The following is a 17,538-nucleotide window of genomic DNA, read 5'->3' on the forward strand; positions in this document are numbered from 1 at the left end:
AAACAGATGACATCTGTGCTCTCAAATACCTGCTTTTGAAGAGATGAAATTTCAAACAAATCATTGACACATCTTCGTAAGCCACATATATTTATTGTATGATGAAGTAATTTTGTATCATTTTAGAATTAAAAGCATAGAAATCTAAGCATTTAATGATTCTCTGTGCTTTCAAAAGCCTTTAGTTTAATGTATTCAAAGACTGTCTAGGAGCAACAGTACACCTTCCAGTTGTGCTAGGTTCAACTGTATTCTTTCTAGTGAGCATTTTTACAGTTGTTTAAAACTATACTATATGCTTTTGGCTTTCCAGATGTTTTTGATTTCAGAAAAAGGGGAAGTGGTAAAATTTATTCAGTGCATCACCAGCTGAAGATGAATAGATATATAAAAGGTTGATCAACGCTAAAGATCAGTATAAATCATTCCTTTTCCTGGGAAGTCGTTCCCTGACTCCAAACCCTTTTCTGTTCCTCTGAGAACTCCAGTCCTTGGCTGTAATTGCTTGATGGAGCTCCCCTTTACTAACTGCTTCCTTATGGGTTCTTTGTCTAAGTCTTGCAATAAACTCTGGGCATTAAATCCCTTTCCCCTAATTCACAAAGTCCTTCCCTGAGTAAGAAACTGAATAATATGGTTTAAACATTTGTTGACTAGACAAAAGCCATTGTTCAGGATTGTTTCCAGGATGGGAATAACAAAGGCTGAAAGCTACTGTGTTATGCCATGAGCAGCAGAGCCAATGTATCCCAGTTTCCTACATATTTAAGACCTTTCCCCTTTAGCCCTCCCTGCACCCTTTTATAATTACCCTCACTTCCCTCCAAACAGATGACAGATGTTCCTTGGACAGCAGAAATGCTGAAATATGTTTTCCTACAGATGTATACAATCTGTTCCTCTGTCTCCCACTGCAAAAGTTCCACGTCTCTATCTCCAAGTGTGCTATGGCATGTCCCACAACATCTCACTGTCTCCTGTCTATCTGGCTGGAGAAGAGGCAGCATATGTTGTTATTGGCACCAAACTATGTGTGTGCTGACTGGTCATCCATCAGGATAAAAAATACATTGAGTTTATACTTCAGCCGCAGTAAGGGAAGCTATTGGTGTCTCTTTCCTGTCCCATTCCTCTTCCAATGGTTTCCTTGAAACTCAGAGGAATTAATTTCATCATTTTTTTTCAGTAGAGGGTCCAATCTAGTTTTGTTTGGCAAGGGGGCTCAAATTCACCAAATGGGGACTGGCAGGCAGGTAGACAGACAGGAGGACAAAGAGTATGATAGCTTAATCCATGCTTCCTTAGAAAGTCAAGCTAAAATTGTACGAAAAAAACCTCATATATATACACACATATGCATCAACACATTCAAATACAGAGATGGATGTTCAAAAGACATTAAAAGAAAACCAGTCAAGGAAAAAAGTTTAAACAAGAAGAAGAGTTTACTACCTATCAGTGTTGCCTATATACCACACCTTTTCCCCCACTTTAACTGAGGAACAAATTGTAAAAATAAGGGGAAAAAAAGCAAACCCCAAACAAGATAAATCAACTAAGCCGCAGGGTACTAATGATCATGGAAGTAACAGCCTCTACAGTAAATACAATTGACCTTCCTATGTTAGAAGTTCACCAAACCTTTCAGAAATAAAGCTCTTTGGACTGATGTTTTCCATGGAAAGCCTTCAGGCTAGCAGGTTTTAGTAGTTTTTTTTTTTTTTAATGGTTCAACAGTACTGCCACAGATGGTGGTGCATGGTAACAGGACATTCCATCCATTCCATTAGTGAATGGAAACATTAGTTCCAGAGATTTGCTTTTTGTCTGTTCTTTTTAAGATTCACTTAAGCAGTATACATCTGAAAACTGTACCTGCACATTTGGTATTGACAGTATCATATGGTAATAGACATAGGAGTTTCTCTCAAACACATCCCAAGTCCAGAGAGCTTCTACCTTCTGGCTACTGAAAATGCTCCACTTGCAGAGGTGACAGTGCAGCACAGCCAGGGCTGTGGGAGCAGGACCTGGGTGGCCTTGCTCATGCAGTAGCTTCTGCAATGAGAATGGGAAGAAGATCCCTGCTCTGCTCCCGCTGCTGGTGTGAAGAGAGCAGAGGGGAAGAAACACCCTCAGCTCAGTCGGAAAAGTGAGGAATTTGGGACAGAGGTAAAAAGTAAAGAACACATGTAAAATGCGAAATAGTCATACTTTTAATAGTTAGAGAGAGGAGCAAAAAGGGAAATAAAAAAAGCATGAGAGGGGGACAGAAAGCAGCTTATTAATAGAGCTGCTTCCTGTGTAGTGCCTAGCTCACCTTCATAAGCCAAAGGCCTGCTCAGTAACTCACCAACAACCTGAAAACCCAGGACAGGGTTCACAATTCAGTAGCCTAAATTTCAGGCACTGACAGCACATCAGACAGTCTCTTCTCACAGCTTTACTTCTTATCAAAATCTGCTTCAAGGTCTTTGACTTTATCTTCAAGGTATATAATGGCTTCAGTTCAACTCTCTTTGAATTGGAGGGCACGATGCCAACACGTTCCCATGGCTTGGCTCACCTGGAAGGCAATGCTGTATTTGCTGACTACTCATTTAGCTTGATGGGTGTCTATGTCACCAGCTGTCTGAAAAGAATGCCTAGTGCTCCATAATGGAGATCATGGCCAACATCTTGTTTTTCAAGATTGTGTTACCTGCTACCATGAAGGCAAACACTAGGCTTCAAGGGAACTCCCACAAGATCTGATCCTCATGGACCTCACCTCACTGTGCTTCAGTCCTACAACAGGTCTTTAACAAAACACGTTTTCTTTAGTATGCATGCATTTAAAAATTCATTAACCTTGAGCTAAAGCAGTATGTAACCAAATATGCCCCATCTCACAGACACGATCACAGGGAGATCATGAATGTCAAAAATCATTTGCTTGATATCCTATTCAAAGGGGCTGAGATACTATTGTCTTGCTGAGGACAGAGTAAAAATCCATATCTAATGTAAATAAGCTGCATATGAATGTGGATGCTGTGAAGGTACCAGAGGCAGGCAGGAATAGGAGAGGTGAAGGACTATGAGCAGAGGTTAGGAGCAAAAGCAGGAGCTGTCCCTGGAAAGAGGAAAGGCACAAGACAAGACAGCCTTTAGAAGTCAAGGGAAATAACACTTTGGAATGGGGATGCAGGTACAGAAATGAACAGAAGGCAAGAGGAGGATAAGGGAAAATTCCCCAAATCTCACCTCCACCCACAAAACAAACAAACCAACACCACAAAAACCCAAACAACCAAACAAAAACCACAAACAGTGAGGAAAGGTTTGTCACTACTTCCTTGAGCTTCTGGAATTTAAACCAGAAGCAGGAGCACTGGTTCTCCGGCTGTGAAATCCACCAGCAAGGCATGTGTATCCAACCCCCTCTAGTGCCCAGGAGGTGACAGTATTGCCACCGCCTAGAACCGTGAGCTCAGTTGGTGGAGACCTGCCTAACAGAAGACCTGGTGCTGCTGATGATCCAGGCAGAACTCAGAGACAACTCTCCTTTCCCAGTTGCTGACTTTTTCAACATACTGCATGACAATATTTTTCAATTATTAGAAGAAATCTACATTTGCAGTATCAAGAATGAAAAAGTAAACTAAATTTGCTTGTGAAATGATACTCCAGCCTCATTCTGAATATTATCACAAGTTTTTAAAAGACCTGATTACAAACTCCTGTGGTTTCCCCTCACGACTGCTTGCCTTATGTGGGGCCTGTGCTCCGGGAACTTGTTATGACTGTGAACTGGAGGAGGCTGCTGCCTGCTAAGGCTCAGCTGCTTTCACTGTAGCACCAACACTGCAGAACTTTGATGAAAACAGGTCTGCAGTGGCAGAAACAACGCTCTTACAGTTAAATTGGATGAATGACACCTTACAGACTGTACGGCAACCCCATAAACTCAAGTGGCATTATTCCAGGCACTTCCGAGTGGTACGTGTCCCAGAATAAAGCTGCTACTGACAGTGTTGCATGGAATAGTTTTTTTTTTCAGATGGTAAACGTCAGATTAATCCCACCTCTACAACATAAACAGAAGTGGTCTGGATCTGGTCTGCACATGCAATATTAACTTTAATATATTCTAATGTGGGCACGCTTGGCTTTGCAGTCCTGATCTTCTTTAAATAGTAGGTTTCAGACTCATGCTTCCAGCTAAATGTGTATCTCTAGTAGACAACAGATATCTGATATAGGCCTGGAAACAAAGATAATTAAGTGTTTTTATTCACCTGCCCAGAAAGGACTAATACACTATTCTCCATTAATCTATTTTGTTTAAGTAATACCAGATTTCAAAGCCACGGAGGACACCACACTCATTTATCTGTATCCTTATCTGTATCAATATTTATTTTTCCTGTTGAATGCCTTTACTACCTCTTTTTTTTTTTTTTTTTTAGAAATGAAGGTATTTAATTCAAAACCTAAAACTTCACTTTTGCTAGAAAGCACTAGAAATTCACAGTCTCAGTCTTAGATATAATTTTATTTGCAACTGAGCCAACTATCGTAGGGTATGGATATGAGAAAAATACGGTGATGTACTTTGTATTAATATAGTTGCACAAGGAAACATGCCCCTTATGTCCACCACAGGTCTACTGATACAAGCAGCCTAACTCAGGGGGAAAAAAAAATGGAGACAAGTTTCTATAATAAAGGCACAGACTAAAGAAGCCCCAATTCTTTTAATGACAAAAAAAGAGAGAATCTCACTGAAACTGGTGTTACTAGTTGTACAGAAATCCTCAATTTTTTCCATTGGGACCAGGAGAGGGGAGGGTGAGTGAGGAGTTCAGTTTTGCTTGGGCTTGTTATCAACTGTTGTCCTAGGTGAGGCTGTGATTTTGAAAGTACAACTTGTCATCTTCCTCTGCATTCCCTCTCACTCTGCCTGGGAGGGTAGCAGAAATGTTGCAAGATCAAGCATTCCACATCTCACCTAAGATAAGAACATCTTCATCAAAGGAAGACATGGTCACATCTGTCTCCTAGCAGGTAATCTCAGGAGGCAAGAATGAAAAGCTTCAGGTAGTGTGGAAATGGTTCAATTTCAGTCACAGTGGAAACAGTGCAAGCCATGCACACTCACATAAGTACAGATGTTTGCTAGGAGGGCAAAATGGAAATTTAGTGTGTCTGAGACAGCAGTCAGGATGGCAGGAGAGGAATTTGCAAAATAAAGGTCTTGTTTATGCAGATGACCATGCAATGAAGGATCTAGCAATTTTCCCCCAACAGCATCTTAATCAGCAATTAAGAATAATCTCTCATACGCCTACAATACACAAATATTTGCTTCCAACTATGCAAATACCAGTCAGTGCACTGGAACATAACTTGATGCAGTAAATGGCTGTAGTCACTGCAGCATGAGCAGGGTGCTGTACATTTTTTGAGGAGCAACACAACTTCTGGGAGCATGACATGAAGTATGATAACAGACAAGGAAGGGATGCTTTAACTAGGAGGAACAGTGGCATCATTTCTATTATGCAGTGTTGTCTAAGAACTCAGCACAACAGGGAAGTCAATCAAAGACGTAAGTCATTGTTACTGATGACATGTCATACACAATGCTGGTGAATCAGACTTCCAGTCTGCCACCAAACATCATGCTGTCATACAGAAGCGAGGAGAGAGGTGGTGTATGCGGCTCCGGAGAGTGCTGCTGTGGTACCCTGGCTTAGTAGATGTTTCTACTACATTTCTTCCAGGATCTTGAGTCTCCTCAGCCCTGCTACATCAGCTTGTAATGTCCCTGCACCCCTAATCTAAGTAGTTTTCACACTCCTCTAAGGCACCCAACATGTGAGCCCTGCAGAGGATGTATTGCTAGGTGTGGACTCCCTCGCCCACACTCCAAGTTAGGCAAAAGCAAGCCAGTTCAGATCTGAAAGTCATGTATTCACACTGATTTAACAACTTGGGCACAGCCCTGGACCACAGCTACACAAATTCCAGAGGTGGGTGGCATGTAATTGGCTTGCAAAGCGTGTGAGGCAAATATATGTCTGCCTGCACCTGTCCTGGTCAATATATATGAGTCAACAGCAGCATTATTAGGAAAGTAAGATTAGGACAAGGACTAGGAAGGTCCTACAACATGCAGTCTGGTCTCTCTCATCACGGATATCATTCCTGAATCCGACTACATCCCCAAACTTATCAAGCTCCACCTGAAAATAATCTTGAATGTGTTTGCATGCTCCATTCCTAATGGGAGGGCACTCAACGTCTCCTGATCTGATGGTTAGAAACTTTCTAATTCTATATGATTAACGGTTAATATATGCACATTCTTTCCTGTACCAATTTTGTAATTCAATTCAAATAGCTTTTCTCACTCCAAGGCCAAGGTGTTCATCCAAGACATTTATAGACAACAGTTGTGTCCCCTATCTACCTGCCTCTGTCAGGGCCTCCTGTCACCCCTACTCTGACAGTTTTCAAGTTCTAGTTCATATCTCATTCTCTTGTTTTTGGCTGATGGCCTAACACTTGATCTGCTTGAGTCAGAGGACAAATCTCTCTCATATAGAGGTGAATGTCAGATTTGCTCCAATCTATTATCTTCTTCACCTGGAGGTCATTTTGTTTCCTGTTCTGTGTCATAGTCTCATGTATGGCCTCATTGCTCTGTCATAGGCTCCACCTTTTAGCTATCTCAATCATATCTTCCTCTCCCTTGTTGCAACTGGCTTCACTAATTTTCTCTTTTGCCATTCCATCATCTGCCTGCTTTTTCACATCCCTTTGCGTTACTGTGAATTCATTTCTCAACTTATTCTTCTCTATCAGTTAGATTTTTTGTTTGTTTTGCAACTGCATCTTTCCTCCTCTTTTACTTTTCAGGTTCTTTTACTAGATCTCAGACTTAAAGAAAGGATGAAAATGCTCAGACTTCCTCCTAGAAATTGTTACATAAACCACCCTTGCTGTTGTTTGTTTTGGACAGGTAGAGCATTACTTGCAAGAGTATTTTTTCCTTTAGTCTTGGCTGTAACAATCTTTCACAAGAAGCTGAATGTGTGCAGTTGTAGGCAGTAGCTTTGACAGCACCTATGAAAACACCAGTAGGTCTTGTACCACCTCCTGGCACATTTGAAGGAAAACAACCCTAGGCATTAATCTACTGCAATGTAAATCATCATCCTGTATCTTGCAGACCTGAAAAAAAACAATCCTGTTTTCTGTCTCTCTTCTTGCTATCGTTTTCTCAGCATGCTAAGAAAAGCATACTAAGAAAGCATATGTCTTTCCATTAATCTCATTTCTGTGTGACGTGAGAAACCTAGTGGAGAAGACAGAGCAAGATGGTACAGAGCATGAGTCTTCACAGAGTCATTATATGCCTAGGAGAGACACTTTCTCCTGCTGCTCTCCTGACTTTTTTGACCTCTCCAGGTAATCTGCTTCCACTGTCCTCCCTGAAATCCCTCTATCAAAAGAAACTCTTTAGTCCATTAATTTGAGTAAGTTCAGACCAAGCTCTTGACTGTTATCTTACAGTGAAACATTATCCCTTTGCATTCTGAAATATGTTTTAATTTACTGGGGGCTCCTTAAAAGAAAGTAGAAGTTCACAGTTCATTACCTAGACATTTCAAGAAAAACAAAAATAAACTGTTTGATAATCTCCATAAAAGGAGATGAAGCACAATAGCAACAAAAAGTAAGGATTTTTTTTTTTTTGTACTAAAGTAGATAATTCCTCATGTTTTTGTCTTTGTAACATCCACCTAAAAAGGTAGATGGAAGATACAAAATCCTGCGAACTTTGTCCTCTTGGACACAGCCCAGGAGAAACGAAAAAAGTGTTTGTGACCACTTCTGCAAACAGCTCTAACTTCTAAGGAAGATCCAGCGAGACTGAATCTTGTTGAGGTTCTTACATTCCCCAAATATGCCAATATCTCAGAAAAAGTTTATCCTCTCCTGGGGCAAACTTTCACATCTGATTGTAAAACAATGGAAGGACCTAAAACATAAGTGGAAAACTTCAGGATTTGGGCCCAGCTGAGTAAGCAGCTCTTGACATTTCTAAAACAAGTGTGAATAACATCATAAGGAAAACAGTCTGATAACAGATAACCAGTCTTTCCTACCTTCAGGCATATGGTAAACCACACGTGAGTCATGCAGAGTGAAAAGACCTTTCCTCTCTGGAGATTCAAATATTTCTTACTACTTATCTGTAGTTTTGAAAACAAGACACAATAAGTCATCAGCATGATCTCTATGACTATTCTTCCCTTTTCCACAAAGATAAGTAAATCGCCTTTGCCCTAGATTTAGTCAACAGCGTTAACCCACGTACTGTTACGCACCATGCTTGTGGGAGAACCACAGCATCATTAGTATTTACAAGCTGAGATCACTTAACGTGAAATCCAAGCCAGCGGTCACAGTGTGCTGCACAGGGGCAAATTCTCATGTGCACACATCTTGCATAGCACATTGCGTTGCGTGATACCCACCTCTTCCCAGCAGCCCACCCTCTGAAGAGCCTAGGCAGCCCTACTGAACACAGTCTCCTCAGATAAACATATTTGCTTAGTGACTCCTGTTGTTCATCAAGCCTTTCAAAGACAGCATTTTTTGACTACTGAAGAGCTCACAATGCACCAGAAAAAAATACCGCTTGATTTCACACAGGGTTCACGCTCAGTCTCCTTACACACTGCAGCTCCTCTTTCATGATCTCCAGGGCTCTGCTGCACCTTTCCAGGGATATCTATAATCTACAGAGTTACAAGGTAGAAACAGGGTAGGGTGATCTATGGACTGACTGCAAGACTCATCTGTTTGGAGTACCGAGACTGCTGTCAGATGCTAAGGCTGACAGGACACTGAATTAGCTTAAATCCTCTTTGACAGCTTTCTGAATCTGTGAGTTGTTTGTGAAGGAAACAGACAGTTGCTGAAGATGACCCACCATGGCGGCCATGGGACTGTGATGTGCACAGGCAGTATTTCTGTTTTGGAAGAAAGCTGATTTTCTGCACTCCAAGTTAATAGAATCTGTTACTTAAGTCATCTTGTACTACCATCATCATTATTGGGTTTGGGATTTTTAACTATTGAAGATTCCCGTTCAGATACACAGTTTCCAACATGATTGCCTGTGAACTTGTGTGCTTGTGGTCTGTGTTCTCAGGCAATGCCGGGGCTGAACTGGCGGAACAAAGGACTCCCTGTTTCCAGACACAATTGTCTGGGACAAAAGAGACACACTCTAGGAGTTCTGTGGGTTGCTACCACACTTTTTTTCTGTGAATAATGGGTTTCAGTCTCTCTACTGTCACTTACTCAGTCACTTTAAAACTGCATTGAGCTGAATTTCTCTGTGTATCAGACTAATCAATAATAAATCAACCAAATGTCTCTCTCGTGCTTTTCCTCCTTTCAAGTGTTAGCTTAACAAATGGGTACAGCAAACTGCAGCTGTATCATATTTTCTGGAATTGTTACTTCTTCCTTTGGCATGAGTTTATTACATAAACACATGGAAAAATCTGTACTGGGACTTTCCAGTTAAGCTCATGTGATGATATCTGTGGCACAGTTCCTACTAACAGCACTAGAAGAGAGTTTTAGTGAACAAGAATAAATCTCTTAGGGGCTACTCCTGCCAGGGACTTAATTCTACCTCTCTGGGAAATGCTGAGCACAGGCATCCTTAACTCCTACAGAATCCCTACTAGTGGAATTAATTTCCCATACATCAATCATCGAGCGAGTTATCAAGCACACAAGTCTTGCTCTGTGATTCCTGCCACCTACCCTCTCTCACTCATAGACATCCACTGCAATTCTAAAACCAGCAGCCATCTAGATTTAAAGAAACAAATGCTGCTGGCAGTATAAATTTCCTGTTTTCACATGAACCCACCTGTCTGTCAGCCTAGGTATCTAAACCCCATCACTTCAATCTTCTTGTACCTCTGCTATGTAAAAAATCCTTATTTACAGCTAGACCCAGACAATAGCTTGGCACTTTCAACTAGTTTAGAATCAATGCTCCCAAAAGAATAATAAACTTTCTTGCCTCCCGTTAATAAACCTGGCCTAGAGGCCACTTGCAGCAGATTTAGCCTGACCAGAAGCAGATGTAGAGATTAGACACAGAAATACAACTGTGGTGAGATTTAATTTTAGAGAACTCTCAGCAGGATGAGCATGCCTTGTTTTTTTCTTGTTTGACAAAAGGATTGCACAGAAATGAAATCTGAAGCAGTCTTGATGAAAGTAGTGAGCCCTGTTAGTAAGTCATTTAATAATTAACTAGACAAAGCTCTTGACAGTTCACAGTAGGAAATAATTCTGATTCAGAAAGGGTGGAGAGAACATTATGACAGATCTCTATTTCAACATATGTATCACATTTCATCAAGTAAATCTTTATTGCTCCCTGCCACCTAATGGTGTATGTGAAAAATTACAAATCAGTAAGACATTTCTCAAATTATACTATTTTTAATAGATTTTGATATATTTATTTGAATATAAAGAAGATTAAGGTTATGGATAAAAATGGAAATTACTGTTACTGGCTTTCAGTGAGATCCAGGATGCCTAATTTAGTCTAAATTCTGGGTGTTAGTGAAGCTGCATTTCTAGATTAAATGTCTGTGCTGCCTGTAGGTGCCTCTGAAAACCTGCTACAAGATACTCTGTTCATCTAAATTAAACTTAGGCAGACATTTGTCATATAACTACTTGAAACAATTCTTTATATAAAAATTTGAAAGAATCAATGTACAGCATTGCCACAACCTAGTTGTTTTTTTGAATGAGGCACACACATTTTTAATCAAGCTTAGATTTCCCCAAAGTTGTATGAATTCTATGAGTGTTAAGCATTTCTGCTTTGAGTGGTAACCAACTGAATTTGCAGGTACTTTGTGGTGACGAAAATCTTTAGTCCAAAGAGCATATAGAAAGATATAAATTTTTTATGTTGAAATTAAAAATGCACCTACACATTTTCTGCTGGGATTGAGAAAATTGATTGAGTGAAGGAAAAAAACAAAGAATAATAAATGCCCCAACCAGCTACCTTGATTAAAGATGGCTGCATGTGGGTGACTGCATTGGTGTAGACACCAGTGCCACATTGACTGCAACATTAGAATCTGAATACAATTGCATATCTGAAACCTTTGTAAATTAGCCTAAAAACAAACAAACAAACAAAACCCCCAAACAACAAAACTAGAACATCCTCAAACTGTAAAGATGGTCAAAATAAAAGGGAGAGGTACGAAGAAGGAAAAAAACAGGCAATTTGGATTAAATTTAGGTAAACTGACAGCTGAATATGGAGTTTTGCTTTTATAAAATTAGTAGTATAGGTGTCCCTAGAGTAAAATCTACTTTGGGTAGCTTCGATTATTCACACCCTGAACACAGTTCTTTTCAATCTTCTCATGTTTGAGAGTAACGAAATGTGGGCCTGTATACTACACTTGTGCAATATTGCCTCTCTGGCAATTGATACTAGTTCAACAAATGGACAATGGAAATTGATATCTCTGCACTTAAAAGTCTAAATTTTTCAATTATATGGCAGGAGTATGACTTTTACTTGTTCCTGTGCTAGTAGAGTAGAAATTCTTTATGTTAAATTTACAGAAATGACTATTAACATTATGGGGTGAGATTTACTATTTTTGTAATTGATCACAGCTACCGCTCTGATCAGCAGTGCAAGGTCAGTCTGTGGCACAGAGAACTGAATTTCAAACACTTATTTAAACCTGTGGAACATGTTGCTTGGATTATGATTCTCTTTAGAGCAGTACCTGCTGGTGGCAGGCAGAACACTGTGGAAACCTGAAGGAACTCATATCATCCAAATGTGAATTCATTAGATCACAACTGTTACTTAAAGCAAATTAAACTGAATAAAACCAATCTTCTGACAAAGATAATTATTGGACAGTGAATTTTCATTTCTACCTCCCTTCATAACACACTTCTACCTGTACATGTGATAAGGTTTGTGGTTTATTATAATTTAAATCGGAGTTAATGTTACCAGTATGAATAAAATAAGTACAGCTTCTAATAAAAACAGTAGCAGAAGAAACACAGAATTATGCTTCAGACTCATCTATAGAGAACAAAATGCTTCATAAAGGCAGCTCTTTTAAACAGACATGGGAACTGCACTTTCTTCTAGGGGAATGACTAACCATGGGGAAACAGCGAGGCTTTGGCTCAGTTGGTTCCTGGCACCAGATGATCCATCAGACCTTATTGTTCCTTCTTTAACTTCCACTGAACATGACTGTTCTATAAGGAAGCATCAAAACTGACCAGTATACTGTAGTATTTTGTCAAAATATCAAAGAGGTATTCCAGCATGTTTTATGTACGATCTGCTGAATGGATATACTTTGTCTTAAGAATTTTGAATACAGGCCTTCTGTGTATTTGCTTTTTGAACACTGCTTGTCATGTCAGTTGTATATATGTATCTATATCTATATCTATATCTATATCTATATCTATATCTAGATCTATATCTATATCTAGAATCCATCTCCCCACTCATTTCTGAATCAGATTAAATGAGATTTTTTGGCATATTTCCCTGAGCAGTCAAATAGCAATTCTTGCTTATTAGTGAACCACAACAGTGTTTTAGAATTGGAAGGTATAATGCGATTATTTCAGTATGACCTTACCCCAAAGTTTTGGTATCAAGACCATAACTTCTGTGTGAGCTATAGTACATCTTCTACAAAGAAATCCAGTTATTATTTGAAGAATGGAAGCAATGAGAATCCAGCATGTTCCTACATTTAATTATCCTCTAGATAAAAATGAGGTCCTTATTCCTCATACAAATTGGATTTCATAATGATTTTTTTTTGCATTAGAATTATGAGCTGTCAACTATTAGAAATAATTTCCCTGTACAGGTATTTCTAGATTGAGTCACAGTAGAAAATAGAGTTAAATACGCTCTGTGGTTTCAAAGCAATTAAAACTGATTGAATTAAACAAAGGAGAGTGGGATCCTCTTCCCGTAATTATGAAACACAAAAATGTCTTATAAAAAAAAGCTGAATAATGTCCTTGTGCATAGACACCACTGTTTCTAGCATCACTTCACTTAATGTTAGGAATTACTTATACCATTTAGAAATAGGATTGTCTTTAACTCAAGTGTGATAATTCTGGTGAAGTGTTTAAAAATCTAGAAAGCAGTTGGAGATAAAAGTCACGGTTACTATTCTAGACTGAGTGGGAAGTACTGTCTTCACACAGAGGTGGGTGATATGGCAGAAGTAACTGGATGATTTCTGACTCTACATGCAAATGAGTACAAAAGTGCTCCATTAAAGCTTCTTTTCTTTTTTTTCCTGCTCTCTGCCAGACTACAACTTGGCTGGCCCCAGATGCAGTGTCTCTTGTATGATTTTTGTCAAAGTCTAAAACAGTAAAATTCTCTGCTAAACTGCAAAATGGTCTCTGACATTTATGCTACCTAAGATGAAACTGTTCACTTCTCAGTCCCTTTTCTCAAAACCATTGCTGCTCTCCTCTTCAGTTTGTCTAACTTGTTCCTAGGAGTAAGATTACCATTTCTGGTCACATTTCTAATCTGTACAGGACTGACAACAAAAACAGCCAGGCCAAAAACTACATCTTCTCCTTTCCTCAGTTACACATACACAAGAAAGAGGTGACTGTCCCTAACCAGCAAAATGACCCGTTCACGTGAGTGAGGGAGTAGGGAGAGGAGAGAAAACTGCCTCAAAATACCAATAAATTACAGAAAAAGAAGGATGAAGCAGATCATAATTAGGGTAGGAGGAAGACAGAAGACAGCACAGGAAGCAAGAAAACAGCCATAGTACCAAGAGACAGTATTAGCATGACAAGAGTGCCTACTAGCAGCTCCTATAAAAGGGGGTGAATTAGCTAATTGACTGCTGCAGTGGAAAAAAAGGCTACAAAATTCCTTCAATGAAGCAGAGAGCAGCAAGGAAAACTTACAGCAACACTATAGTGTGACAGACAGAATTGAGAAGAAAACAACAGTGCTTGAAAGAATGCAACAGATATGACCTGGAGGCTTCATCATCTACAGAGATGTAATGTAAATAAAGCAACACCTAATTGGAAATGTGACAAGCTTGGAAGCAGTCTACAGTTCGGATCCAAGCTATGTCTAAATCTTAAGAGATTTTGGAGTAGAACAGTAGACATGGAGCCATATGCTCATGTCAAGAGTCCAATACTCACAATTTGCTCACAAGTAGATCCAAGTCAATCAGAGGTAACAACATGGACTTCAAAGGATTTCCATCTGATTAATGCTGGCATAAACATGGGCATAATCTGGTCAATGTCAGTAGGGTCTGCAGTCATCATCAGATCCTCATTAGTTGCTCTGCATGATTATTCAGAAATAATAGTAACGACTGCCACAGATTTTTAATGGTTGTCAACACTAAGGATGCACATAATGACTAATACACACAGGTGGGGAATGTCGCTGATTTCAGCTCTTAAAAGTCTGGTGTATAGACTTACCAGAAGTGGCTCTAAGTGAGTGAACAACTTCCAAATGAGAAAGCTGTCTTCAAAACATAATCGCAGTTGCTGGAATATCATCACATACAGCAGGAACAACATGGATATAATTATTACCGCATCAGAGCTGGGAAGACATGAATGGTAGGACTCATCTCCACTAACGTATTCGTCAGCCAAAGTACATTTAGACAAACCTCTTTGATCACCCATTTCCTTTTTTAGTACCAGTGTAAATCCCCAAGGACATGTGGACAAACTACTTTTTGTACTCAAAAGGCAATAAAAATTTAGGTGGCAGGCCTCATCTCCAGAGACTTTTTTCTCTTTCACCTAGGTCTGAATAGGAGGTGAACAGCTCTTACTGAAGGTATTTCTTCTTTTCATTCTTCCATCATAAATGCCTAATTTCCTCTGTAAGATACTGGGCTGCACAACCATTCTTTTCCTTTTCAAATTCCATTTATCACCAGATATAGGAGACAACAGTCATGGAATCAAGACAACAAGGAGCACTCTTTTATTTGCCTGTGTTGAAAACTGAGGCATCTCCTGAAATACCTGATCACGGTTATTGCAACCTTTCATAAATAATACATCCTGACAAATAGTAACAGTATATACACCAAATATATCTCATAGTTTATCATTTGAGTTTAGCAATTCAAAGGTCCAACAACTGACAGACTTACAATGAGAGTGTTTTTCTATACTAACTGTCCTCCATTTGTAAATTTTGCAGATCTGGCCACAATTATGTGCAATATAACTAAATTCTTCTTGCTCAAATACATTTCTTACTGAAAGAAATGATTACTTGAATAATAAACTTGGATATTTTCCATCTCTTATACTATTACCATACAGATATATGGTTATAGATTATTTGATGGTTATAATGTTTGCTATGTACTAAACTTTTTCAAATATTTATATTTTGTCTTCCATTTATACTCTTTCATTGGAGAGATTGTTTTTCTGTTGTTTATTAAAATTTTCACTTCTGTTAGACACTCATCAGTATTTTGCTTACATGGGATATAGTGGGTAATGTTAAAAGAACTTGTTCGATCCCATGATCTCGAGTGCTTTGTCAGCAGCCTCTAAGGATAAAGGGCATGCTAAAGAGTAAGTGACATGAGCCTTCTCATTTCAAAGAGACAATGCCATATGTACATCATTCTAGTTTCCAGCCTTTTTCTCCGAGGCAAGGTTTTCGAGTTAGGAGTTCTTGGAGCAGAGTAAAAATTCTACCTTGTGTGGTCAGTCTTATAGATAATATCAACACAGAGAAGGAATAACAACTGAAAGGGCCTTGTATGTGTTGGAGACTGCATGAAATGGGTTGATGGAGATGCCCATGTATGGACAAGATGTGAAGCATTGGTAAAAGGGAAAGGATTGACGTGGAGGCTGTAATAAATAATGGTCAAGGTTGTTGAACAAATCAAGTAGGGTTCAATCATATTATGCATATCGTTGTAAGAAGTAATTGCGTTTGTGCAAGTTTCATTATATTTTGTAAAAAATAGTAGTTAAGCCAATGGCCGGATGCTGGGCCCCAAACAAGCCAATGGCCGGATGGTGCAACAGATAACAGAGTGGCCGGATGGTGCAACAGATAACAGAGCTCCCAGATGGTGTAACAGATAACAGAACTCCAGAGGCAGAAACACCAAGCGACACCCAGCAACATCTTTCACTGTCGACTAGCCAACCAGGAGCTAACTCGTCAGGGTGTCCCAGCGCGTGAACAAGTGTATAACATATATAAGCACATACGAAAAGTTGAGTTTTGTGCCGTGGCGGAACTGAGTTTCCCCCGGTCACCCAGCGCTGTTTTGCCTAATTACCGCTTGCTTTAAATTCGCTTGCTCAATAAAATTAATTAATTGGCTCAAAGACTTTTGTCTTCATTTATAACAATTTTTGGTGCCGTGACTCGGATTAAGGATTTCTCGGAGGAACTTCTAAACTTCAGGGAGGCGCCCCGTCCCAGTTTCAGACGGCCCTGGAGTGGACGAAGGATCGCCCCGAAACCTTAACCTCCGAACCCTAAATTCAGGTAATTAGGCAAAAGAATCAAGCCCCGTAAAACTTTGTGCACGAAGAACCGGATGAAGACCCCAGGGAGGGTAAGTATAGAAAGCGATTCCGTTCGGTTGGGGTGGGTTTCCTGGAGTGTGCTTGAACGAGACGCACCCCCCCCCCCTTTCTAGGGGGGAAGCGAAGCGAGTGTGGACCCTGCCGTAAGGCAGGGCGGGACTCTCTAGTAGTGCAGTTCTCATTGTCCGCGAGGGCGTGAGCCACGAACGAGGGGTGTGTGTGTGTGTGTGAAAGAAGGCACTCCAGAAGATGGGACAGAGGAAGAGCAAGCCCTCTGATCTCATGGGGAAGGGACCCAAGGAGAGGTCACCGGATATTCCCCGAGATTCCCCATTGGGCCTTATGCTCAAAAATTGGGAAGGTGCATTTTGCACGAGAAACGAGTAAAGAGAAAATGGTATATTATTGTATGTATGTCTGGGGAAACCAGCAGCGCCCTAATTGGGATAATCAAAACCCGGAACACAGGGGCCATATGGGAGATCTCCGCACTATAATCGTACAACGGATTAAGGAATCGGTCCCTCAAGGGCAGAACATAAATAAAGCCTTTAATGAACAACAAAAGAAATATGAGACTCCCACAGAATGGTTAGAAAGATTAAGAAAGAGCTTGCAGCTTTACTCCGAGATAGACTCTACGACACTGGTTGGGCAAGCTCTTTTAAAAACTCAGTTTATGGTAAAGTCATGGCCAGATATTAGAAAGAAGTTAGAAAAATTGGAAGATTGGCAAGTAAAAAGAAACCCGTAGGATATTATTCCAAATTATTAGATCCAGTTAGTCGCGGCTGGCCTACCTGTTTACAGGCCATAGTTGCTACTGCT

The 17,538-nt window shown here is 39.9% G+C and overlaps 1 protein-coding gene across 18 annotated transcripts in view; it reads left to right on the plus strand.

The window, feature by feature from the left end:
* Positions 1-15,916: 15,916 nt before the first annotated feature.
* The window catches only part of BCKDHB (branched chain keto acid dehydrogenase E1 subunit beta), a 121,479-nt gene continuing 119,857 nt past the window's right edge, over positions 15,917-17,538 (plus strand). For 17 of the 18 annotated variants that reach the window (XM_080341538.1, XM_080341540.1, XM_080341539.1 and 14 more), the window contains exon 1: positions 15,917-16,739. The gene's annotated coding sequence lies outside the window, so the exon portion shown is untranslated. Of the gene's footprint in view, positions 16,744-17,538 lie in introns of all 18 variants that reach the window. The other variant, XM_080341537.1, reaches the window with a different exon arrangement.

This window comes from Nesoenas mayeri (assembly GCF_963082525.1).
Source record: "Nesoenas mayeri genome assembly, chromosome: 3".
NCBI classification, from domain to species: Eukaryota; Metazoa; Chordata; class Aves; order Columbiformes; family Columbidae; genus Nesoenas; species Nesoenas mayeri.